Source organism: Hakea prostrata, chromosome 5 (genome assembly GCF_041222555.1).
Source record: "Hakea prostrata isolate BN-2017 chromosome 5, UWA_Hpros_2, whole genome shotgun sequence".
In the NCBI taxonomy this organism is placed as follows: domain Eukaryota; kingdom Viridiplantae; phylum Streptophyta; class Magnoliopsida; order Proteales; family Proteaceae; genus Hakea; species Hakea prostrata.
Window position 1 is genome coordinate 20,118,500 of NC_142604.1, and position 25,809 is coordinate 20,144,308.

Sequence of the window (25,809 nt, forward strand, 5' to 3'; positions counted from 1 at the left end):
TTTTCTATCACTTTTCAATGTCATAGCTTGTACTCTCTCCACTAGGTCTGGTTTAGTGTTGCTTGGCAGACCTCCATATTGGTGTTCAAAAATCTGTTTGGAGAGTTGACCTATTTGCTTCTCTAAATTATGTATAGATGTCTCCTGATTTTGTAAGCGCACATTCACGCTCTTCATAAACTCAATAAAAGTTATTTCCATCTGTATCATCATCTCTTCCAAATGACTATTAGGTGGTGGGCCATTTGTTCTGGTCTTTGTTGCCCTTGCTTTTTCCATGAGAAAATTGGGTGGTTCCTCCACCATGGATTGTAAGTATTGTTGTAGAGGTTACCTTGAGGATTCTTGGAAAAATTATTAAAAACAAAATTGGACTTTCCAACAGTGTATATATCAAAATCATGGCCAGCACTACTCATAACATAAGAAATCTCCTTGAATCTTAGAGACAATTAAATTATCAACTCTTCTTTCAAGATTTTCTAGTTTTGCATCAAGCTTATCTTCTATCACAGCCATGGCATCAACTAATTAATACACCCTGCAACTTTACTCTTTGATTGCCTATCTGATGGCCGTTGGTAGGAATTAGTTTCCATCTCATCCATCAACTCATAGACCTCATCAACTTCCCTGTTATAGATTGATCCACCTACAGCTGCATCCAGGATGGATTTGAGTTGTGCATTCAACCCATTGTAGAAGTTTGAATGATCATCCATTGGGGAAGACCATGTTGTGGGCATTTTTGCAAGTACTCTTTAAAATGCTCCCATGCCTCATGTAACAACTCTTCTTCTTCCTACACAAAAGTAATAATGTCATTACGCAATTTAGCAAATTTAACATAACTTATTTAAAAAAAAAAAAATTGAACTTAAAACTCCCAAGTCCTGATTGAATATGAAGGTAATGATTGCAGCCATGAGAGAAAGGGAAAAGTCTTAGACAGATGGCGTCTTCACTAACTTTATTGTACTAGACAGTATCACAAATTTCTAGGAATGTCTCTAGGTGTGGATTAGGGTTTTCACTGGCCAATCCATAAAATTGTGTTGTATTTTGAAGCATCTAAATAGAAGCAAGTTTCAATTCAAAGTTTGTTTGCTTTAATTGCAGGCTTTCTAATGCTTTACATTGGGGCTCTAATAGGAGGGTCTGTGTAGTCTCTCAAAATCCTCCAAGGTTCTGCTGGTGCTAGGTTTTGCAGTCCTTAATCTGTAAAGTCATTGTTCAAGGTGTTTTGATCTCCCATTTCTTCTTCTAAAGTAGGTTCTTCGAGAACAATTTCAAGATCTTTGAGTCATGCCCTACCTATACCTGAAAAATAACAGTAAACTACGAATTAAACACATCAAAGGGAACCAAATTAGAACAAAGCAAAATCTGAATAATTATATTAAGACAAACCAAACTATGACTAACACAAGGAAAAAAAAAATCAAAACTAAAAAGTCCAAAAAATAATCAAACCCACACAGTAGCAGCAAAATGAAAGAAAGGAAAAAAAACATAAAAACGAAAAAACTACATATTTTTTTTAAGAATTAATAACTAGATTAACGAAGTGCAATTTCAGAAAATAACAATTTTAACCCTCGTTGATCCTTGGCAATGGTGCAAAAAACTTGTTGTGTCCGTACTCGCAAGTGCATGAGATTGCCCAAGTAAGAAAAAGGTAATAGGGATATCGTTCCCGCGAGGATCGAAAAGAGTAAAAATTACGTACTAGCTTTGTGAGCACCTATAATTATCTAACTAAAAGAATAATGAAGGATTAGCTAAAGTATTAAAATATGAATGAAATAACTAAATTGCTAACACAAATCAAATTCAATGAATGAAATTACTAGGGATTCGAGATTCCTTAAGCTAGATTACCTCATCTGTTATGCCTAAGGATCCCTAACATATTAAACCTCCTACTAGTTACGCTTAGAGGATCAATTTAATATATCACATTAAACACAAGAAACTCATAAATAAGTCGAACAAGCCATCTACCTGTTACGCTCTAGATGTAATTTTTCATTCTTTAATCCTTAGTCTAGCATGCCTTCCTCATTGTTACATGATCGAAAACACACCACCAGATTTATGAACAGATTTGAAGAAAACAAGAGGGAGAATTGAATTATATGAAAGGGGAATAAAATCAATAACTATCTCATATTAGGATCCATATAACCCTAACAAAAGAAACTTAGAATAGTATAGAAGAAGAAAAATTAAGGGAACCACCACTCTTAAGGTTGAAGAAGTAGAAACTCCAACAACTCCAAAATTTGTCCCAAAGCAGCTCCTCCTCTCCAAATTCGTCCTCTACACTCCTCCAACAACAACAACAACAACAACAAAACAACAACAAAACAAAAGAAGAAAAAAATTCCTCTCTTGCTGGAGTATGCACCCCTTTTATAGAGTGATTTCCTAGATTACATGAAATATGATTTTTAATATAGCTTGAAACAAACTCTAAGTTTCTAATCTAACTAAACCAGGAAATTCATTTGTCTAAGTGGCATACAAATCACATTTATTTAGAAAATCAAATGCATAATCTCATTGTTGGAATTGAAGATCAAGTGTCATGAAGCTCCTGTCCAAAAATCAGCTCGATTGGATGACGGATGACCATCCGATGAAGGACTTGATTGAAACTAGACAAGGCACACCCGAAAATGGGATTCTTCCTTTTTCCTTCTCTAAATAGAATTATTTCTTCTCTTTTTCTCTTCTTTGATCAACCTTCAAACCCGGCTAATTGCTCCAAGCAAATCCATGTTGTTGATGGAGTCCAAGTACTCACTACAAACATAGATAAATTTTGGCCAGACGAAGGCTGCCGGACAACTTTCACACATTGACAAGTTCCACACTTAGCAATGAAGTCTTCTACATCATTCTTCATGCCAGACCACCAAAAATACCCTTTCATATCATGGTACATCTTCACACTTCCGGGATGAAGAGTAAAGATGGACTAATGAGCATCAGTCAAGATTTCATTTCTGAGGTCTTTAACAGCAGGAACACAAACTCTTTCTCTAAAAACAAGAGCACCATCAAAGGCTAGGGAGAAATCTTCCACATCCTTAGTCTTTGAAGTGATCAGGTCAATCTTCTTCTTCAACTCCGGATCAGTCGACTGCAGAGCAACAATTCGGTCCCTCAAACTCGGTTGAACTAACACAGCTGCCAAAATAGCACCGGAACCTTCTGACAAAATCTTAAGTCTAAATCTAACAATGGAGAACAATAAGGACTTACTGAGAAATGTCAGAACCACACTTCCTCGATTACTCTTTCTACTCAAAGCATCAGCAACCACATTAGCCTTTCCTGGATGATATTGAATATCGCAATCATAGTGCTTCACCAGTTCTAGCCATCTTCTTTGTCTCATATTCAACTCCTTTAAGTAAAGAAATACTTGAGACTCTTGTGGTCAGTGAAAATCTATATCTTTTCACCATAAAGATAGTGACGCCAGATCTTCAGAGCAAAAACCACAGCTATCAATTCCAAGTCATGAGTAGGATCTTCAACTGCTTAGAAGCATAAGCTACAACCTTCCCATGCTGCATCAGAACGCAACCCAAACCAACTTTAGAGGCATCGGTATACACTGTCAAACCTCCAGAGTCATCTGGTATTGTCAACACAGGAGCGTTAGTCAACCTTTTCTTGAGTTCTTGGAAACTCTTTTCACAGGCTTCATTCCACTCAAACTTGATTCCTTTTCTGGTAAGCTTCATCATAGGTGCTGAGAGTCTAGAGAAATTCTCAATGAAGCGCCTATAATATCCCGCCATACCAAGAAAACTTCGAATCTCAGTGACCGACTTAGGTCGGTCCCAATCGGCAACAACTTGAACCTTTGCAGGGTCAACCTTAATACCGTCAGCAGAAACAATGTGACCTAAGAACATAACTTTAGGTAACCAAAAGTCACATTTACTGAACTTGGCAAACAATTTCTTCTCTCTCAAACACTGCAGAGCAAAACTCAAATGCACAACATGTTCTTCTTCGCTCTTCGAATAATTCAGAATCTCATCAATAAATACAATGATAAACTTATCCAAGACATTCTGAAATACTCGGTTCATTAGATCCATGAATGCTATCGGAGCATTAGTAACCAAAAGGCATAACTCGGAATTCATAATGCCCATATCTAGTCCTAAATGCAGTCCTACAGACATCACTAGACTTTACTCTTAACTGATGATACCCAGATCTCAGATCGATCTTCGAGAACACAAAGGCACCTTTCAACTGATCAAACAAGTCGTCGATCCTAGGAAGAGGATATTTATTTTTAATCGTCAACTTGTTCAATTCCCGATAGTCTATGCACATTCGCATACTACCGTCCTTCTTCTTCACAAACAACACCGGGGCTCCCCAAGCCTAAACACTGGGTTGGATAAACCCTTTGCTTGACAAATCATTTAATTGAGTCTCAAGTTCCTTCAACTCAGTCAGAGCCATCCGATACGGAGCTTTCGACACAGGGGCTGCTCTAGGAATTAGATCAATTGAAAACTCTAACTCCCTCTCTGGAGGCAAACCAGACAAATCATCAGGGAAAACATCAGGAAAGTCCCTGGCAACTTCAATATCAAACATTGTTTCACACCTTCTAAGACATCCATAGAAGAGGAAAGAAGTCCAACATCCTTGGTCCACTGCCTGACTTTCACAGTTGCAGCCACTATCTTCTTACTCAACTTCTCTTGACTACCTTGATACACAAACGGACTATCATCCTTAGGATGAAACAATACCTTCCTTTCAGAACAAAGGATAACTGCGCCATACTTAGATAACCAATCCATTCCAAGTATCACATCAAAATCAGACATATCAAACTTGATCAAACGGGCTTCTAGGGTTCTATCAGCAATAACAACTGAACAAGATTCAACCACTTCATCTAATCTAACAACATATCTGGTAGGAGTACTAATAACTAGTCATCTTTCTAACTTTGCAAGTGTAACAGGAATACGACTCACAAAAGAAGATGCTATGAATAAATGAGATGCACCAGTATCAAATAATATGAAAGCAGAGGTAGATGATACTGAAATAATACCTGTCACAACATCATGATCTGTCTAAGATTCTGAACCAACCACACTGAACACTTTCCCAGAGGGAACATTCGAAGCAAACTTCAAAGCTGGCACCTGAGAATTCGGCTTCTAAGTGCAGTTACAAGAATAATGACCCGGCTTTCAATAGTTGAAACAGATCAAATCCCTACCACTCATAGGAGCTGCTGAAGGAGGATACGCAGGTCTCTGGTTATTAACCACTGGACGAGGGTTAGCATAGATCGGTCCAGTACCCTGACTACCTACAACAGGATGCACCGGTGCACTGCTAGAACCATAGCTCAAGGTAGAGCTAAAACTGGAACTAGCTCCTCTAGGCTGAAACGAAGGGGCAAAATAAGGAGCAGGCCTAGAGAATCTCCGGTTACGGTCAACCAAATGATTCCTATTCTCATTATCTTCTACCTTCTTCGCATTCTATACCATCAGCATAATCCACAATCGGATGAATCGCCAGGTAAGTCTTCAGTGACGGCCTCAAACCTTTGAAGAATTTCTTTGCCTTCCCACGATCACCTTTGAAAGCAGCAGGGGCAAAGTAGAACAATTATTCAAAAAATTTTGGTACTCCAGAACAGTACTAGGTCCTTGTGTGAGTGCCATAAACTCAGCTTCTTTAGCATCTCTCACAAGACTCGGAAAATAATTCTTGCAAAATGCATCCTTGAAAATTTCCCAATTAAGAACCGGGTGCGAAGCTTCCAAAATAGGTCTGGTAGCATTCCACCATGCATCGACTTCATCTTTCGTCGTCTCTGTTCTGCACATAGAATCTTCTGAGCTTCACTGCAACAGAGGTTGCGAAAAGCTTTTTCCATCTCTCGGATCCACTTGTTAGGGAACAATGCATCCGACGAAATACCAGTAAAAGCAGGGATCTAAAGCTTCAAGAAATGCTCCTCAACCTTGCATGCGGACTAGGGGCAAAACCGTCCACAAAAGTACCAGCTGCAGAAGTACCAGCTCCATTAGGGTTAAGAGCTGCTTGGGCATTCTGCTGAGTAGTCGCGAAACCTTGCATCATTGTAGTAAATTGATTCTGCTGCTGATGCATCATGTTTCCCAGAATGTTCATCACATCCTGAATAGAGACTACTTGCGGTGCACGCGGAGGATTTTCGCCAGTAGGAGGAATTTCCACTCGGGGAGGCTCAGTTCCAGTGTTTACGACAGGTATCTCAACACGATTCTAACCTTCTCCATCTTCTTCCCCACCTTGACCATTAACAGCACGATTCCTTAATTGAACCATTCTACAAAAAGAATTCTAGAAATTAGCAACACTATAAGATCAAGTCCGGAAAAAATTCCTCAAGTCAAAGTAACTCCTCAACATGGTCAACATTCACAAATAGAAGCAACAACAAGCACAAAGTCCAAAAGAATCAAAACAGAGCCAAAATCCAAAAATCTGTGCAACAATAACTAGGCTGGTTGCTTGAGCCGGTCGCTTAAATCAATCGATTGCCAGTAGCGACCGCCCCAAAATACGCGCGACAACAACGCTTCAAATACGGTTTTGGGCTTCATTTGGACTTCTACACCACTCAAAACAGTACTAGGGCTCTGGGGATTTCATGCTAAGGGTTAGGAAAGCATTTTGGAGACTCCGTTGGCTTCGGATCTACTTCCCACGCGACGTCTACACGCTACACAAGTAATCTTCTCACAAAACCCTTTATTTCCATGGTTTGCATGTAAGAAACTACAATGTGTAACTATTTCTAGGTTTTTCTTTGATGCAAAATGTTTCTTTTACTTCCCATAACATGTCTAGACATAGATCTACTGTTCACTATGCATTTTTACACTAACAGGTAATTACTGGACATCTCATGGCTCTCATTTTGCATCATTTTTCGCCTAAAAATAGATTTTCTCACTAGATGGTTGCCCGCGGAGGTAGGAGAGTACCGATTCACGGCCGAGGTCGTGGTCCAGGTGTAGGTGACGCACATGACCCAGTCCATCCAGACTACTTCAGATCACAAGAGGCACAGGAGCTGTACTTTCGGCCACTTCAGTCAGTGTCCGATCGAGTATGGTCGACCGGTAGTGACTTCAAAGGTCCAACAGTTCCAGATCAAGAGTATATTCGAGGCTGTGGGCTGGAGAGGTACCTTGTTCTTGAATGAGGATGCCTATCCAAAGCTAGTCAGGTTATTCTACAACAACCTGACCTTTCACACAGAGAGGGATGGAGATCATGACACTAGGCTGGTGATAGAGAGCCGGGTGAAGACTACAGACATTCGCTTCACCACAAAGGAGCTGGCTCACATCCTAGACATGCCATACATCCACAGCGATAGGAGATGGTTCGAGCCGGGGGCTGAGTCAGATGATGTCATCCACTGGGAGGAGAGAGCTCTCATTTACTCCGGCATTTGCATGCATGAGTGCAGCGGGGTACAGTCAGTGACCGAGCTGCTTCCCTCATGCAGGATCATAGCACGGAACCTGCTGCCTAAGGCAGGTCATCAGAGTGAGATTTCACTCATGCAGGCTATGATGACCTTCTCTATGTACACCCGCTATCCAGATAGACTTGGCTTACATAATCCAGAATGCCATGATCTATCGAGTGGCTTATCCGAGGGGAGCGAACCTTGGATACGGGCGACTTCTGACACAGATCTTCGAGCACTTTGGGGTGGAACTAGAGGGGGAGGAGGCTATTCCGGTTGGGCATGGTGGCACGATAGGTCACAGATTGGTAGCTCAGATGCACTTACTGGGCGGACCAAACTCACCAGAGATGCCAGTCGAGCCGGAGGACATGGATGTAGAGGCTGATGATGATGATCATGCAGACTCGCCACCACCTTCTCAGTTCGAGACAAGAGGCACATTCGGGGCTCAGGATACTTTGGAGGTCGCACCACCTTGGGCTAGAGGTCTGTTCACTAGGATGGACTAGTTCGAGCAGGGGTAGGTAGAGATGAGGGGCCAGATAGCAGAGTGCCTTGACATGCTCCGCTAGATGAGACTAGCACCACCACCTCCACCACAGTAGTAGATAGACTTAGACCTTGATCCATTTTGATTCAGTATTGACTTTAGGGTTTAGATATGTTTATTGTAGTTTTTATTCAGCACATGTTCATTCCCTATCATTTTGTAAAGTGTAGAGTACGCTCCAAATTATGTAAAGCATTAATTCATTAATGAAGTACAGTTATGTTTGTTGCATTTGTATTATTGTCTCTTATGCACTTTCTTGATAATTAATATGTGAGAATATATTTCACTTGACTTATAGTAAGTTATGCAAAAGAAAGATTCACTAACTATCTTAGTTTGTTTCTAATGAAAGATGTTCTATTATTCACTCTAGTTCTTTTGAGTCAGTTCTGGATCTATGACTCAGATTGCTCATCTAACACTTGTATTAAGTATTATTGACTTCGTAAAAACTTGGCTCTGATACCACTCTATCACACCCCACCTTCCGGTCTCGGTTACCCGCCCGACAACCCGTGGGAGTGATCCGTCACAGGGTCCACGATTTTAGTCTATCAAAAATAATAAATACAAATATAGACAATCAAGAGCAATAAATGTTCAATAAATGAATTAAATAATTACAGGAGTCCAAATACTCCAATAACAATAATAAATGAAAGAATAATGAATAAAACGAATATGAGTTCAATGGAAGCAATCAAAAGAATTATATCAGTTTCTTTCCAGTTTCCTTTTCTAAGGCTAAATAGTGTTTTTCATGAATTTCAAGATAGGGTGTCCTCCAGTTCTTCTCCATTCGCTGAGCGAACTATCTAACCACTTTTTGTCTCTGACCATCAATAGGTGCGATAAGCGCACTCCATGTACCCGCAGGAGCTCCCGCACAAGCTATCTCCATTTCCCACTGCCGGTGCCACATCCTCTTCATACAGGATGGTTCCTTCATAGGAAACCAGTCCATCTTCCGGTACAATTCCTTCATCTGTGCAGGCTAATAAACATATACAAAATAAAGGAGTGAGTTCTAGAGAACTCAGTAAGAACAATTACAATTCCCATCAATTATCCAACAAATCATAAATGCATAAATGATATGAATGAGTGCAAAGTAAGAATGATTCTAAGATTCTAACTATGCAAATCTCTATCAACTGACATGCTTTAAGATATACACCAGCCCTCCTCTGGGTAAGTCGAGTCACTCTGATCCGGCAAGGACTGGTTACCTCTGTAGGGATCCTGGGCAAAATGGAAGGTCCACACTTGGCTCTCAAACCATGGCTGGGGTTAAGTCAACATTCTCTCACCACGACCATTGGTAATGAGTACTGGCGCATGTCGGGGTTTCTAATCCAATGCAAGGTCATACAGGTAACATGTCTACATGAAGTCCAAATACATCCCCTATGGCGCCAACCAACTCGGTTCAGTATCCTTCGCAACCTAGGAATGAGAATCCTCACGGACAGGCTACCACTGTTGGACTCCACTCCTTAACCCTATGGTCATCCACATATTATTGGGGCGGAAACTCTCATGACTCCTCACGACTCCCGGTCCGTTCCTTGGACGTCCATGAGCCCAACCCTAACATATGCAACACTACCATTTATATGACTAACAGTGGACCAACATCACATCACTGTCATCACGGGTCATTCGGTTTCAATCCCCCTACCGAAAGGGTAGTAGCATGTGGGGTACCTAGCCATGCAATTCTAGACTCTACCTAAGAATGTCATCCAACAATCATAACAGTGCTAGAGACATCAGCAGGCATGTGTCCCATTCCACAGCCTTCTGATATCCCAAGCTAAGATATCCCAAAGGAATACCTCATCCATCAGGACCTCACACTATGCATCATCAGTATATTACAATCATAACCAACAAAGTATATATGTAAACAAGACAAACAATAGTAATATAACAAGATTTATATATAAGACATGACTACATCAGCATATATAAAGAAAGGCTAATGCTAACAGACACTAGACTAGCATGTTCAAGTCTATTCATAAGATAGGATTGAATGTCCTTACCTGCATACAAGTAAACTGTCCGTAAAAAGAGATTCGTAAACTATTACAAGACTTTCTTTTAGACAGAGTATACCTAAACACAGGGTTACAATAATATAAAGTTAATTGAATCAAGGTGGATCAAGACCAAAAGTCATTTGGTCACTGTTTACCAGCCGGTCGCTTAGGTTGAGTGACCGCCACTAGTGACCGCCCTAAAAACAGAGAGTTTCAATCCGAAACTCAGGCTTCTGATCACCCGTTTTCAATCCGGATTTCGAGTGATCATGACCTAAATCTCGAATCTAACACTCCTATAGCCAAAGGGTGAAGGAATCCTAACAATTACCATCATTGGATTACCCAGAACTCTCCCCTTGACTGGATTATCCTTTTCACGAAAGCAGGGTTTCGTTTTCGGATAAATCACCTCAAGAAGATTGGAAAGAGAGTCACAATTGAATCAAAAGGGTAACCACAATGATGAGGGGATGGGTTAACACGGAATTTAAAGACAAAGGAGATAAAGGATGAAGGGTAAATCCATTAGCTTACTTCAGAACACCAAAAAAAGGGAAGGACTGATCTCCAGATCACTACCAGCACTTCAGATCCACTTTCGGCACTTCTCCGCAGCCGTTTGACCTCCAAAAACGGTAACCAGGAATAAAATATTTGTAAGTTGGACGAGGGTTACCTTTTATAGAAGTCAGGGGGAAAAATAGGGCAAAACCCCGAAAACTGACCCGGCGGTCACTCCAGGTGGTCGCTTGGTTTAATCGACTGCCACTAGCAACCGCCCCCATGTAATTTGCCATACAAGGGTGCTTTTGCTAGGGGGTTGATAACCATGTACAACCTAGCCCTAAAGAAGAGATGGGGGAGATCTTACCTTCATTCTGGACATCTTCCGACATCACTTGACTTCCAGAAGACCAACTACCAAGCAAGGCAGGCTCTTCAGACAGGGGATCCAGATCCATGGGTTCAGGGTATGGATCACGGACTTCTATCCGAACACTCCACAAACTTACCCAACTAGACCTTCAGGTTCTCGGACCTGCAATACGGATCTCGGGTTAGAAATACGGGGGTTGTTACAGTTCTGACATTAACCAACTTAGCAATGGGGGCAAATGTCTCATGGAAATCAACCCCTTCAATTTGAGTATAACCCTTTGCCACCAAACGCACTTTATAACGTTCAATTGACTCATCTGAATGCCATTTGATTTTGTAAGCCCATTTACAACCTATGGGTTTCTTGTGTGGGAGAAAAGGTACAAGAGACCAAGTCTTGTTAAGTTCAAGAGCTACAATTTCACTATCCATTGCCTCCTTCCAATTAGGTGAAACAATAGCCTTAGCAAAGCTTGTAGGATCAGTTATAGCATTTAGGGCCTTGAGATTCTTGAAATGGGGTGAGGATAATCTATAATAGGATAAAAACCAATTAGTAGGAGTGAGAGTACCTATGCAGGAAGGAGGAGCTTGGGCACCCATGGCGTAACAATGATAGTCTTTAAGATGGGGTGGCAGTCGATGAACCCGAGATGGTCGGGAGATGGTGGTGGAGGGGAAGTTGGGTGAAGAAGGTTCTTCAACCAGTTGGAGAGAGGGTGCGGTTGATATGGGTAGATTTGACAAGATGGGTAAACTATTAATAATTAAAGCAGCAATGGGTGAAATAGGCAATAATAAAGATGACAATTTTGAAAAAGGAAAAGAATCTTCAACAAATGTGATATCACAACTAAAGTAAACCTTATGTGTTTGTAAATCATAAATCTTATTCCCTTTTTGTGCATATGGATACCCAATAAAAATACGATGCTCGGGGATCAAATTATATGACTAATGGATGAATGGTTATGACCAAAACAAAGGCATCCAAAAGTTCGAAGATGAGAATACGAAGGGATCCTAACAAATAAAACTTGAAGTGGTGGCTTACCATATAGCAGCGGGGTGGGTAAATGGTTAATTAGGTAAGCGGCTGTTAAATCACAATGACACCAAAACTTATGAGGTAGACTTGCTTGAAAGGATAGAGCACGGGCCATATTAAGAAGGTTGCGGTGTTTGCATTCAACAACCCCATTTTGATGTGGTGTATCAATGCAACTATGTTGATGAATAATACCACGGGTTGTAAAAAATTCAGTTGGATGGGAATTAAAAAAACTCACGATAAACATGCATTTACCATTATTTATTTGATTTAATTCCCCATACTTATTTAATTAAAGAGCTAATTGAGTATTTTTGTGTATTTTCAGGAATAAGGAGATTTTGGATATTAGAGATAATATGGAGTAAAGTTGGCAAATATATTAGATATTGGTGGATTTTAAATCATGGCATTCAATCTTGCTGCTCAAGAAATCATGAAAAGAGTGAGATCTTAGCCAAACTGGAAATAGGTGGAGGTCTAAGGAACAAAACTGGTAATAAATCTGAAAATCGGGTAAACAGACCTACCTTCAGTATTTTGGGCATATCTCTCTTGTATGAGCTTCGATGATTCAAGATGCTATGAAACGATATTGAAAATATCTACAACTTTCCAGTTTTGAGTTTTTCCAAATCCCGAAAGAATAAAGGTCAAATCAACGGGTAAAGATAAGGGATTCATTGTGTGTGGGAGACATAAAAGAGAAGCCAACCACAGAAAAGAGGACGGCGAATGCGGCTCTCATCTCTCATTGCTGAAGAAGAAGACCACATCTCTCTCTCTCTCTCTCTCCCTATGTTTCATCTTTATTTTTCTTATGAACTTTGTAGTAATGAGTAGCTAGTTCCTTTTCTTTGGGATGTAGATGAAATATGCTTATTTCATTAATTTGATTGTTCTATCTCTTCTAGTTGATTGTGTTTGAGTTTGGCCAAAGATGTTCTATAACTCAGCGAACTAAGCGTGCCAAGCATCCGCAAAGGACGATAGTCTTGCGAAGATAGGGCATATCTAGGAAGACCATCCCTAATTTACTTTGAAGTATAGAGTTATATCGGTTAGGGAAAAGCATTGGGGATTCGAGATCCCAAAGATCTTCACATATTCATAGTTTAAGTTTTTGCATTAATTAATAGATTTAGTTTAAATTTAGTTTTGTTAAATTCAATCTTAGTAACTTAGCCTTTCAGTTCCCCATAGTTCGACCCCGTACTTTTTGCTTGCTAGATTAGTATAGGATTTTATTTTTGATCGATCCAGATTTGAATGGATTGGTGCAAGGATTACGGTTTAAAGCAACTGGGCAATTTTAGCACCAACATTTGGCATCGTCTGTGGGAATCTGAGCAAGAAGCTATAGGCTTAACTACCGGAAGAGCATGATCGTTCTTCTACTCTTTTTTGTTCGGAGATCTTTGGCTCAACGATCAAGTTTTTCTTCTAAGATCTATCTTGAAAAGGCATCCGAGATCTTACGCTCTTTTTCCGATGAAGTTTCATATACTGTAAGCTAGATCTGATTCGGTTATGTGAATTTGAAGAAGAAATCGAGAGCTTCTCATCAAACAAATCCATCATCTTCTTCCGTTCTTCTAGATCTAAGTATCTTAGTTTTCAGATCTGAGATCTCAGTCACCGTTCTTCCAGATCTAACATGAAGGTAAACCTGTTGTAAAGCCACCACATAAAAGTTTTCTTGTTGCAGCGATTACATGGATCGGCCACATATGACAATAATGGTGGAGCAAGAAACATCCTTCTTTCACCTTCAAGTGTTGTGTAACCGAAACCAAGTGGGATGACTAACTGATTGGCATCTCAGATGATCGTTGTTATTTTGATTAGCGTCTCGATCGGCAGTTTTTCTTTTTATCCTATGACCAGCGTTTTGGATTTGGTTCTTTACCTTCGATCTGTTGGATCTACTGATTTGGTTCTTCAAATCCGCACCTCTTTCATTCATCATGAATCCTTCTTGCTTTTCCATGTGCTGTTCTCCATTCTCTTGGATCTAAGTATCTCATTTCTTTCAGATCTGAGATCTCTATTGCTGATTTTCCAGATCTCCATCGCTCTTTTCTGCAAGTTCATGACCCTCAACTAACTTTTGAGATTAAAAAAAAAAAGCGAATGAAGAAGAACCGCTATGAGCCTATGACTCATGAGATCACATGAACAATGTCTACTAGTTCCACACTCACCTCATAAAAACCGGCCTTCATGAAGACCCTGTCTCTCTCCGTCACCTTCTCCTCTCCTACATTCCATTCGTTCTGGAGAGCTTAGCTTACGCATGCTCTGTCTTTGGCTTCATACCAAACCCCGACACCTTCACATGGAATACCCTCATCAGGGCTCACTCACGAGCTTTTCCCCCGGAAGCCCTCTCCTTTTTCTCTACAATGCGCAGGAATGGCGTCTCCCCAGATCACTTCACCTTTCTGTTTGTTCTCAAGGCTTGTGTTCTCCCACAGAGAGGCCAAGAACTTCATGTTCTTATTTTAAAGCTGGGTCTTTATTCAGATATTTTCGTGACTAACGCTTTGATTCATATGTTCGGTTGTTGTGGGTTGGTCGATATTGCTTTGAAGTTGTTTGAGATTCCCAAAAGAGACTTGGTTTCTTGGTCTTCGCTGATCGCTTGTTTTGAGACCAATGGTTTTGGACTCAAGGCTTTAGCTTTTTTTCGAGAAATGCAGGTTACCACGAGCATAACACCTGATAAGGTTACGATGGTTACTCTGATATCCATTGTCTCCAGTTTAGGGCTCTTGGAATTGGGTAGATGGCTTTATGTTTTTATCTACAGAAATGGGTTTGATCTTTCTGTTCCGTTGGGTACCTCTTTAATAGACATGTTCTCCAGATGTGGATCCATTGAGGAGGCACGGTCAGTGTTTGATAAAATGCTGAGAAGAAATGTTTACACATGGACTGCATTGATTAATGGGCTTGATGTTCATGGGCAGAGTAGAGAAGCAGTGAGAATGTTCTATGAAATGAAGAAGTCAGGGTTACAACCAGATTGTGTCACATTTATTGGAGTTCTATTGGCTTGTAGTCATGGGGCCTTGTGGAGCTTGGTTGGCAAATTTTTTCAAGCATTAAAAAGAAATATGATATAGAGCCAATGCTCGAGCACTATGGTTGTATGGTTGACCTACTTGGCCGTGCTGGTATGCTGACTGAGGCTTATAAGTTCCTTGAGAAAATGCCAATTAGGCCAAATTCCGTTCTATGGAGGACTCTGCTTGGAGCTTGTGCTTATCATGGTAATCTGGAGTTAACGAAGAGGGTAAAGGATCAGATCTCTGTGCTTGATCCTGATCATGATGGTGACTATGTGCTTCTATCAAATGTCTATGGTGGTTATGGTCAATGGCAGAAAAGGCAGGGGTAAGGAACTTAATGAAAGTGCAAATGATTGAAAAGGAAGCTGGCTGTAGTTTGATTGAGGTTGATCAGATGATTCATGAGTTTGCTGCAGGGGATGATTTGCACTCCCAATCTACAGAGATAAGAGAATTCTTATGTTCAATCATAGAAAAGTTGAGGGTCATGGGTTTTGTTCCTGACACATCTAATGTTTTATTTGACATTGAAGAAGAGGAGAAAGAACACAATCTTAATTTTCATAGTGAGAAACTAGCTGTAGCTTTTGGGCTCCTTAATGCTAGTGGTAAGACAATAAAGGTCATGAAGAATCTTAGGATTTGTCAAGATTGTCATTCTTTCATGAAGCTTGTCTCAAATGTTTATGACAGAGATATAATCATTAGGGATCGAAACCGCTTCCACCATTTCAGCAAGGGAATTTGCTCTTAACATTTCTAGAGGCAGCATCATCTTGCATTAGCCCATGAGCATTCTTTCCCCCTTATTCATACTTATATAGAGGATGGGTAACATGCATTATTCCTTTGTTACATCAATATCTTTCCAAATTGCTGCAGCAACAATTGAAGCAACTTCAGTTAAACATTAGTCCGAGCTCGGAATGTATGTTGGATGCATGAAGTCTTGTTTTGTTCTTGTTCTATTCTAAGATGTCCTATCTTCTTGTCTCGAAAAGTGTTATGATGACCAGTTTCGTAGCTACTTTACCAAGCTGCTTTATTCCTCTCGCCTGTCTAGTCAGAGTTCAGTTGCCATGGATCAGGCATAGCAGATCTCCTGCTGGTTTTTCTTCTCACCCAATATTGGAAAACGACTACGTCTTAGCATGAGGAATGGGGAATTTCAGAGCAAGAAATGCTGCTAATGGAGAAATAACTCCAACAACAATCATATTGAAGAACTGAATAACTTTCTCATCTGAGTCATTCTCTTCTTCAAGGTTAATTTTTCATATCTTTGAAATTAGAAACGAAAGCATAACAGCCACAGATGATGGTAGCTTGAGAAGCAGCAGCAACAGCAATCGATGCTGCATCCCCAATATTCTTACTTTCCGGAAGCTCTTCTATTCAAGTATCAACTCCTCAAAGAAGCATTTCAAAGATTCTTGAAGAATTCGAGTATAGAAAGAGATCATGGAAGCAAGAAATCTACTGCAATAAAAAAGATAAGTATATTAGAGTTTCTTGGTCATCATTTCTTTTTCTAACAATATTTGAAATCTTCGATTTACAAAGATTCATTCTACATTTGATAAAGAGTGTTTGTCATATATAACCTAGAGATGAATTTGGAATATCAAGAAGAATATATCAAAATTTCCAGATGAGTGCAGCTCTTTACTTGCAGATGGTTACTCACTTCAGCTTCCTTGAAAGAAAAAAAAAAAAAAAAAAAAAAAAAAAAATACTACATAAATTAAAATTTCTTGAGGAGTTGCAATTATTGCAAACTTCATATTATCATTTTATTATTTGATCTTGCACTTTATGGCAAACTTTGATCTTTCACTCTACTCAATTTTCACAGGCTGAACATTAAAGCATTGATCATTGTGCAACTTTCTCTAAAGACTTCTCTCAGCCACATAAAAGGTTTATCTCGGCTATGAAGGCTTCGACCAAGGAATTTTCTATATAGCGGAGGACCACCAAAGATTCGCATGGAAGCTGTTTAAGGCAACCATGAAATATAAAAATATATTATCAATACCAAGAGCAGAGGTTCCTTTTATGCTTAAAGACTTATATTATCAATAGCAAGAGCAGAGGTTCCTTTTATTCTTAAAGACTTATATTATCAATAGCAAGAGCAGAGGTTCCTTTTATTCTTGAAGACTTATATTATCAATAGCAAGAACAGAGATTCCTATTATTCTTGAAGACTTATGTTCCTATCATTCTTGAAGACTTATATTGTGACACCCAGCCCAAATCTAGCCCGAAGCCCCGATTTGTTTTGGGTGAAGTAGGGTTTGTTTAATGTTGACTTTGAAGTTTGACCGTGATTTCAGTTTTACTATCTTTTAAAATCTTAGGAAGCCATGTCAGACCTTTCCCTTAGGGTTGATCCAATGTCCCAAAATGAAGGAAGATGTCCTTGTGGGCCATCTCAGTAGAAGATATGGTGTTTGACCCAAAACCCATGGATATTGATGATGGTGTTTCCTTATGGAAAGCTTTTTTGATTTGGAGTTGAACTACTCATTTGTGAAGAAGCACTTGGTTGATGGACCTAAAGCTTAGTTGGACCTGTTTTGAAGACATCCCTCCATACTAGGTAAGTAGTATGATGTGTTGAAAGAAGCCCATCCAAAAATATTGAAGTTAAGCCCATTAAATCCTTTGTTTTGAATAAGCTGTCCAGGCAGTGGCATTTTGGTAATTTTATGTTTTGAAGGTTTTTAAAAGTTTTATTTCTTTTAATTTCGTGGTAAGCTATCATACCATGTTTCTAAACCTCTTGCTGGCATGGGAAAGACCTTTGAACTTCCTCTTTGGCGACCAATCAACCAACAAGGGTCAGTTTGGTCAGTTTGGTGAAATCCTAGTAATTCTTGAACTCTTTGTGCTATTTAAAAGGGGGAACAACATGTTTTTCACTCTCAATCTATTCTAAGCCTTGGGAGAACGTGGGAAAAGCCCTAGAACCTCTCCTTTGAAGCCAAGGAAGATCCTCAAGCATTTGTTCAAATTTCTTCATCGGTTTCTCTTCTATGAGGTTGGTATTCAATTCGTTTCTTCTTTAATTCATTCTTTCTTCTCTAATTCTGATCTTCTGATCATGAGAAGGGTATTACACTACTGTAATGACCTCTTCTCTAATTCCATTAGCCCTAGAGTGAATTCCCCAATTCACTCTATGTTCTTGAAGCCATATGGCGATGATCCTTGAATTTGACTCCACCAATGATCTTGATGACACTTTCCCTAATTTTCTACCTATCTTTATGATTGTGGGGAAGGTCTCATACTATTACCATGACCTTCCCTTGTGTCCACATGATTGAGGAGTTGATCCCTGATATTCTTTGGACCATTGGAAACCAAAAGGGTGAGATTTTGAGGGGAAATTCTTGGGTAACCCTCATGAGAGGGTAACCAATTAGGAACCCTTTTATTTCTGTTAATTCATTGGACCCTCCCCAAAACCTTTCTTGATTGTAAATTCTTTGCCCTAAGGGGGAATCTTTATCCTCCTTAGTCTTTCTGTGGGATACACGGATTCTTGTTAGTAAATCCCTAATTGTATGATTTGAATTTCTTTCCTTTCACTTTAATTGAGAACCTTATTTTCTCTCATTGGTAGACCCTTCCTAATTCCATTCTTTATTTTGAAATACTAATGAGATATTCCTTTATCTATCTTGGGTTGTTTTTCTGTGAGTTAATTATGGGTAACTCTCATGAGAGGTAACCAACTCTCATGAGAGGCAACCATATCTGAAACCCTAATGTTCTTTTATCTATTGGAAACTCCCCAAAACCTTTTTAGATTGTGCATTCTTTGTTTCTCTTTCCCTAGGGTGAATCTTGATTCCCCCTAAGCCTTCCATGAGAGCCATGTTTGATGAAACCCTAACCCCTTTATTATTGACCTATTGAGATTCATTTTTTCGGACTAAGATCTCCCCCATGTCTTCATTTGGGTTAGGTTGTACTTGGTCTTCAACCCCATGAGAAAAGCACCCTTGTATAGCAATATACATGGGGGCGGATGCTAGTGGTGGTCGATTGAACCAAGCGACCGCCTGGAGCGACCGGCCGGTCTGTTTTCGGGGTTTTGCCCCCTGTTCATTATAAATAGCATCCCTCGCCCTATTAACGCATTATTATGTTCGGGATTGCTATTTTGGGCGATTAGGCGGCAGTGGAAACGTGCGGGATTCAAGTCTGAAGTGTTGTTAATGATATGAAACCTTTTCTCTTCTATTCTTGGTGATTCTGATTAAGGTAATGAATCTCCATCTGCAATTCTCTTCATTTTAAACTCTAATTGATATGTACCCATCCCCTTTTTGTTGGTGGTTACCCATTTGATTTGTTGTACTCCCTTTTCAATGTTCTTGATGAGATCCTATCCATAAACGAATCCCTGCATTTGTTAATGGATAGATCCAGTCAAGGCCAGAGTTTTTGGGTAATCCATTTATGATGATTGTTAGTTTTCCCTTCACCTATTGTCTTTAGGAGTGTTAGATTCGAGACTTAGGCCATGATCACTCGAAATTCGGATTGAAAAGGGATGATCAAAAGCCTGAGTTTCGGATCTGAAACTCTCTGTTTTTGGGGCGGTCACTAGTGGCGGTCGCTCAACCTAAGCGATCGGCTCAAGCGACCGGCCGGTTTCCAGTGTCTGTGTAAGTTTGATTTTGGATTTGTTTTGACTCTTGACTCTTATATATTCTTGTAACCCTATGTCTAGGTGTTCTCTGTTTCAAGTGAAAGTTTTATAATAGTTTCTGGAATTCAAGTTAGAGGAATTTTACATAATTACAGGTAAGGACATGCATTCTTATTTATATGCAATTACATATACATGATGATTCTGTTGTTCTATTTACTATTCTTTGATCATGTAACTTGTTGTAATTGTATAAAGCATGTGAATCTTATTGTACACTTGTTGTTTGTGGTATTCCTTGATGTACTTCATCTTTCATGATATTGCACAACTATTCATGGTATGATAAAGAGTGATGTAATGTAGTTGTGATGGAAGGGGTATTCCTTTGGGATATCTTAGCTTGGGATATCAGAAGGCTGTGGAATGGGACACATGCCTGCTGATGTCTCCACCACTATCATGATTACTGGATGACATACTTAGGAGAGTCTAGAATTGCATGGTTAGGTACCCCACATGTTATTACCCTTTCGGCAAGGGAATTGAAGCCGGGTGACCCGTGACAATGGTGACGTGACTATGTTTCATCCAACAGCGGTAACCAGTCCGTGCGGAGACTCAGTGGTCCACTATTGGTCATGTAATGGTAGGGTTGCATATGTTAGGGTTGGGCTCATGGACGTCCAAGGAGCGGACCGGGTGTCGTGTGGAGTCATGAGAGCATCCGCCCCAATAATATGTGGATGACCATAGGGTTAAGGAGTGGAGTCCAATAGCGGTAGCCAGTCCGTGAGGATTCTCACTCCTAGGTTGCGAAGGATACTAAACCGAGTTGGTTGGTGCCATAGGGGAAGTATCTGGACTCCATATAGTATGTTAACATTATGACTTGCATTGGGTTAGAAACCCCGACATGCACCAGTACTTATTGCCAATGGTTGTGGTGAAAGAGTGTTGACTTAACCCCAACCATGGTTTGAGAGCCAGGTGTGGACTTACCCCATTGCCCAGGATCCCTACAGAGATAACCAGTCCTTGCCGGATCAGAGTGATGAGACTTACCCAAAGGAGGGTTGGTGTATATCTTAAAGCATGTCAGCTGTTAGAGACTTGCATAGTTAGATCTTAGTAGCATTCATATTTCTACATACCATCCATATCATTTCATCTGTGCATTCGTGGATTGTATTGGCATATATATGAGAATTGCTTGTTCCTTACTGAGTTCGTTGGAACTCATTCCTTTCATTGTATGTATTATATAAAATGTACAGATGGTTACACAATGTCGGAAGTTGGAGATGATTCATATGAAAGAGCCTCCTCGTATGAAGCTGATGTGAGACAGATAGTGGTACATGGACTTCCAGAGCATGGAGCCTCCTGAAGATGTTTGTGTGCACTTTTAGCACCCATTGATGGCCGACAGAGGTAGATTCCCAGTATTTTGATGATCGTGTGGAGAAAGATTGGAGGATATCTTTACTTGTTAATTTAGAAAACTAGTTTTTAGATTTAGAAAAGAAAACCAATGAGAAGATTATTTAGTTTATTTATTTTGCTTCCGCTGAACTCGATTTTACTTTTGATTCTTGATTTTCCCTTTTTCGTTCATTCTTGGATGTTTATTGGAGTTTTTGGACTCTTGTAACCTTTTTATTAATTATTGCACTATTCTTGCTCTAGATTACATATATTTGTATTTATTATTATTGATAGACTAAAACCATGGATCTTGTGACGGATCGCACCCACGGGTTGTCGGGTGGGTAACCGAGACTCGGCGGGCGGGGTGTGACATATATCATTCTTGAAGACTTATATTATCAATAGCAAGAGCAAAGGTTCCTTTTATTCTTGAAGACTTATATTATCAATAGCAAGAACAGAGATTCCTATTATTCTTGAAAACTTATGTTCCTATCATTTTTGAAGACTTATATCATTCTTGAAGACTTATATTATTCTTGAAGACTTATATTATTCTTGAAGACTTATATCATTCTTGAAGACTTATATTATTCTTGAAGATTTATATCATTCTTGAAGACTTATATTATTCTTGAAGACTTATATCATTCTTGAAGACTTATATCATATATCATTCTTGAAGACTTATATCATATATCATTCTTGAAGACTTATATTATTCTTGAAGACTTATATCATTCTTAAAGACTCATATCTATTAATAGAAAGGAAATAGAATTTTCTGGTATTCTTGAAGAAATCATTTTATTAATCATTGTCATCAAAAGATTCTTCTTCAATTAAGTGCCAAAGGTATTTTTGGCGGATCAGTCTTCTGATCATGCCTTTCAACGCTGATCCAGGGTCATTCCTTCCGAGGGTGATCCCGACTTTCCAAAGTCAGGCTCAAGTAGCCAGCCTTCCGAGGCCTGGTCATGCTTTCCAAAGTTGATCACAGATCATTCCTTCCAAGGGTGGTCCCAACTTTCCGAAGTCAGGCTCAAGTAGCCAGCCTTCCGAGGCCTGATTATGCTAGCTGATCACGGATCATTCCTTCCGAGGGTGGTCCCGACTTTTCGTAAGTCAGGCTCAAGTAGCCAGCCTTTCGAGGCCTGGTCATGCTTTCCAAAGCTGATCACGGATCATTCCTTCCGAGGGTGGTCCCGACTTTTCGTAAGTCAGGCTCAAGTAGCCAGCCTTCCGAGGTCTATCATGCTTTCCGAAGCTAATCACGGATCATTCCTTCCGAGGGTGGTCCCGACTTTACGTAAGTCAGGCTCAAGTAGCTAGGTCATGCTAGCTTAATCATGGGTCATTCCTTCCGAGGGTGATCCCGACTTTCTGAAGTCAGGCTCAAGTAGCCAGCTTTCCAACGCAGCCTTTTGATCGAGGGCAAAGGAGCTGATCAAGAAAATTTCTCACAAAGCAGATTATATTGAAGATTCTAATCAAAGTTGCTAAGACTCTCTTCAACTATTGTCTAAGGACAGAAAGTTTCCGATCATCTATTGAGACTCTCATCAGCAGTTTTCTCTGAAGGCATCTGATCAACTATTAAGGCTCTCATCAGCCATTTTCTCTAAGGCATCTGATCAGCTATTAAGGCTTTCGTCAGCTTTTTCTCAAAAAGCTTCATCAGCCACTCTTTCCTAAGAATACTTCATCAGCAACTGATCAAAGATACAGCAAGTGATCAGAAATATAACAAGTGGTCAGAAGTATAGTATGTGGTCAGATGTGCAGCAGGTCAAAGATTGTTGCCCCTTCTATGTTCCTTTCATCCTCAAGATTCTCTTCCGTCGCCCATTTTTTCCTTTCCAAAATGATTTGGGGGCTGAACATTTTCCAAATGCAAGAGAAGATCAAGATTGGATCAAAAAGCAATTTTCTCAACTGAAGGATGAACCCAGCGTTCAAATAATCCTCATAACTAGAGATGAGCTCAAGTATTGAAGAAATCTCACAGTCAATACAAGATACGGAATAATTCAAAGTCATCTATCAGAAAGATTCAAACCTCCTGACCAGAGTCTCATATAAGTTCAACTTGATCAGCAGGCTTGGGGGCTTGTGTTGTGACTAAAATATCCACTTCCGGTTTATACCGGTCTAACCAGGTTCAACCGGATTCAGCTGATGAGATGAATGAATTTAAGGGTCCGCTCAAAGGTTAAACAAAGGCTTAATCATAGCCATCCAATCTATACTTTCCATCCGATGGTCATCAGTGATAAGAGACAAACGTATTAAAGCCTATAAATAAAGCCAAGATTCTCATGAGAGGTAAGCTCATTCAAATATTCACACTCTTCTCGCTCACTTTCCATTAAAGCTCTCTGAGAGCTCTACTTTTGATGAAGGACTGACTAGATCGTCGGAGACAGGCCGATCGAGACGATCGGCTTCGTTTCTCACTGGTGTTCTATTTTTTAGGAGCGAGAGGTTGATTGACTGAGGAGCGAGTTAGATCGATCCAGATCTGCATGGATTGGTGCAAGGATTACGGTTTAAAGCAACCGGGCAATTTTAGCACCAACAGACCCCAAAACTTATGAGGTAGACTTGCTTGAAAGGATAGAGCACGGGCCATATTAAGAAGGTGGGGGTGTTTGCGTTCAACAACCCCATTTTGTTGCGGTGTATCAATGAAACTATGTTGATGAATAATACCATGGGTTGTAAAAAATTCAGTTGAATGAGAATTAAAAAAACTCACAAGCATTACCAATTCGGAGTTGTTTAATTTGGTATCCAAATTGGGTTTTGATTATAGCAAAATATTCCCTTAATCAGGACCAAGCATCAGATTTATGATTTAACAAAAACACCCAAGTGCATCGTGAAAAATCTTCCACAATAGTTAAAAAATATTTTGCACCACAAATTGAGGGAACCAAGTAAAGTCCCCACATGTCACAATGTATTAATTCAAAACAAGAGAGGGTAGAAAGTGTACTAGATGGAAAAGGAAGTTGAGTTTGCTTACCCAAAGGACAAATAGAGCAACACAACTTTTATGAAAAGAAATAGTCGAATCCAAACGTGCAATATAACTAGAAACTTTTAAAGATGGATGGCTTAAATGAGAATGCCAAAGGTCCTTGGCAGGAAAAACAACAGCAGCGACGGGATGATCCAACTCCAAATAATAAAGTCCATTGTACGCCTTACCCACCCCAATCCTCTTCTTCGTGCATAGATCCTGTATCACACAATGATCAGGATTGGAAGTTAGGAAACAATGAAGTTGTTGGGTAAGTTGGGTAACAGATAACAAATTAAAACCAAAGGAAGGAACATGTAAGACGTTCATGAGAAGTAAAGTGGGTTTGGGGCTGCAATTCCCAATATGTGTAACAGGAGCAAAACCACCATTTGGAAGACAAATGGATTGGGTGTGGGGAACAAGACTATCCGAATGAAATAAAGACAAATCTGAAACCATATGAAGATTGGCGCCAGGATTAATAACCCATATAGAAGATTCTTTACCTATAGCATTTGCCAAGGGTGTAATGTTACAAGAGTCCAACAGAGATAAGAGTTTATGATACTGATCTATGGTGAAAGATGGTGCAATAGCAGAAGGGACCAAAATTGCAACAAGAGACTGAACCGTTGGAGATGGCGGTGCAGTGGACTTTGTAGCACGTTTGGGAGGTACCCATGTTTCTTAAAACAACGGGATTCAAAATGGCCATCCAAGCCAAAAAAGTCACAATGAAAGTGTTTCTTGGTACCATTTTTGGAACTATGATGACGATATGTCACAACCAAGGAAGAGTGTGGGGGAGCAGGAGCAATGGCCTCATGAATTGTGTGATGACGCTCTCTTGAAATGAAAGAGAATAAGCACGATTCACTGTCGACAAAAGGTCCATCAAAAGTAATTGGCTACGAAGGGAGCTGTAGGAATCATTAAGTCCCATAAAAAAAAATTCAAGAAGTTGATCTCTATGAATAAGATCAGAATGCTTCTTTAGAAGACCACATGTGTAAGGTGGTAGATCATTTTGTGAAGAAAGCTTATCCTAGAGCCCTTTGAGAACCGTAAATAAGAAACTAATGAAGACGTGCCTTGTTGATGGGTGGAAATGGCAAAATGAATTTCAAAGATGCGGGGTGCATTTTTTTGAGAATAACAAGCTTCAAGGTCGTTCCAAACCTCATGAGCAATAGATGCATAAAGGACACTATGAGCAATATCTTGAACAAGAGCATTGACAAGCCATAAAAGAACGCGATCATACTGTTACAGTGGATCCATTGAGGAAGCAAAACTGAATCAGAAATAGGTTTTGAAAGAGAGTCGTCAATGAATTGAAGTTTGTTTTTCGCTTCGAGAGCCATATGCATACGCGACGCCAAGTTGAATAAATATCACCCTTCAATGGTTGGGTGACCAAAATGGCACCCAGATTGTCTGAGTGATGAAGGAAATATGGAGAAGAGGAATCCAAATCAATAAACTTAGTATTGGTAGCCATTTAAGAGGAGGTAGAAGACGAGGAAGAAGAACATTTGG

At 39.9% G+C, this 25,809-nt stretch overlaps 1 non-coding gene and 1 pseudogene across 1 annotated transcript; both read left to right on the forward strand.

Annotated features, from left to right (window-relative positions):
- Positions 1-728: 728 nt before the first annotated feature.
- On the forward strand, positions 729-835 carry LOC149015646 (small nucleolar RNA R71). Its single transcript, XR_016173766.1, has one exon. It is a non-coding gene; the product is annotated as a small nucleolar RNA R71 (small nucleolar RNA).
- A 13,407-nt stretch (positions 836-14,242) lies between these two features.
- LOC149015647 (pentatricopeptide repeat-containing protein At4g21065 pseudogene) lies at positions 14,243-15,896 on the forward strand (annotated as a pseudogene).
- Positions 15,897-25,809: the final 9,913 nt, after the last annotated feature.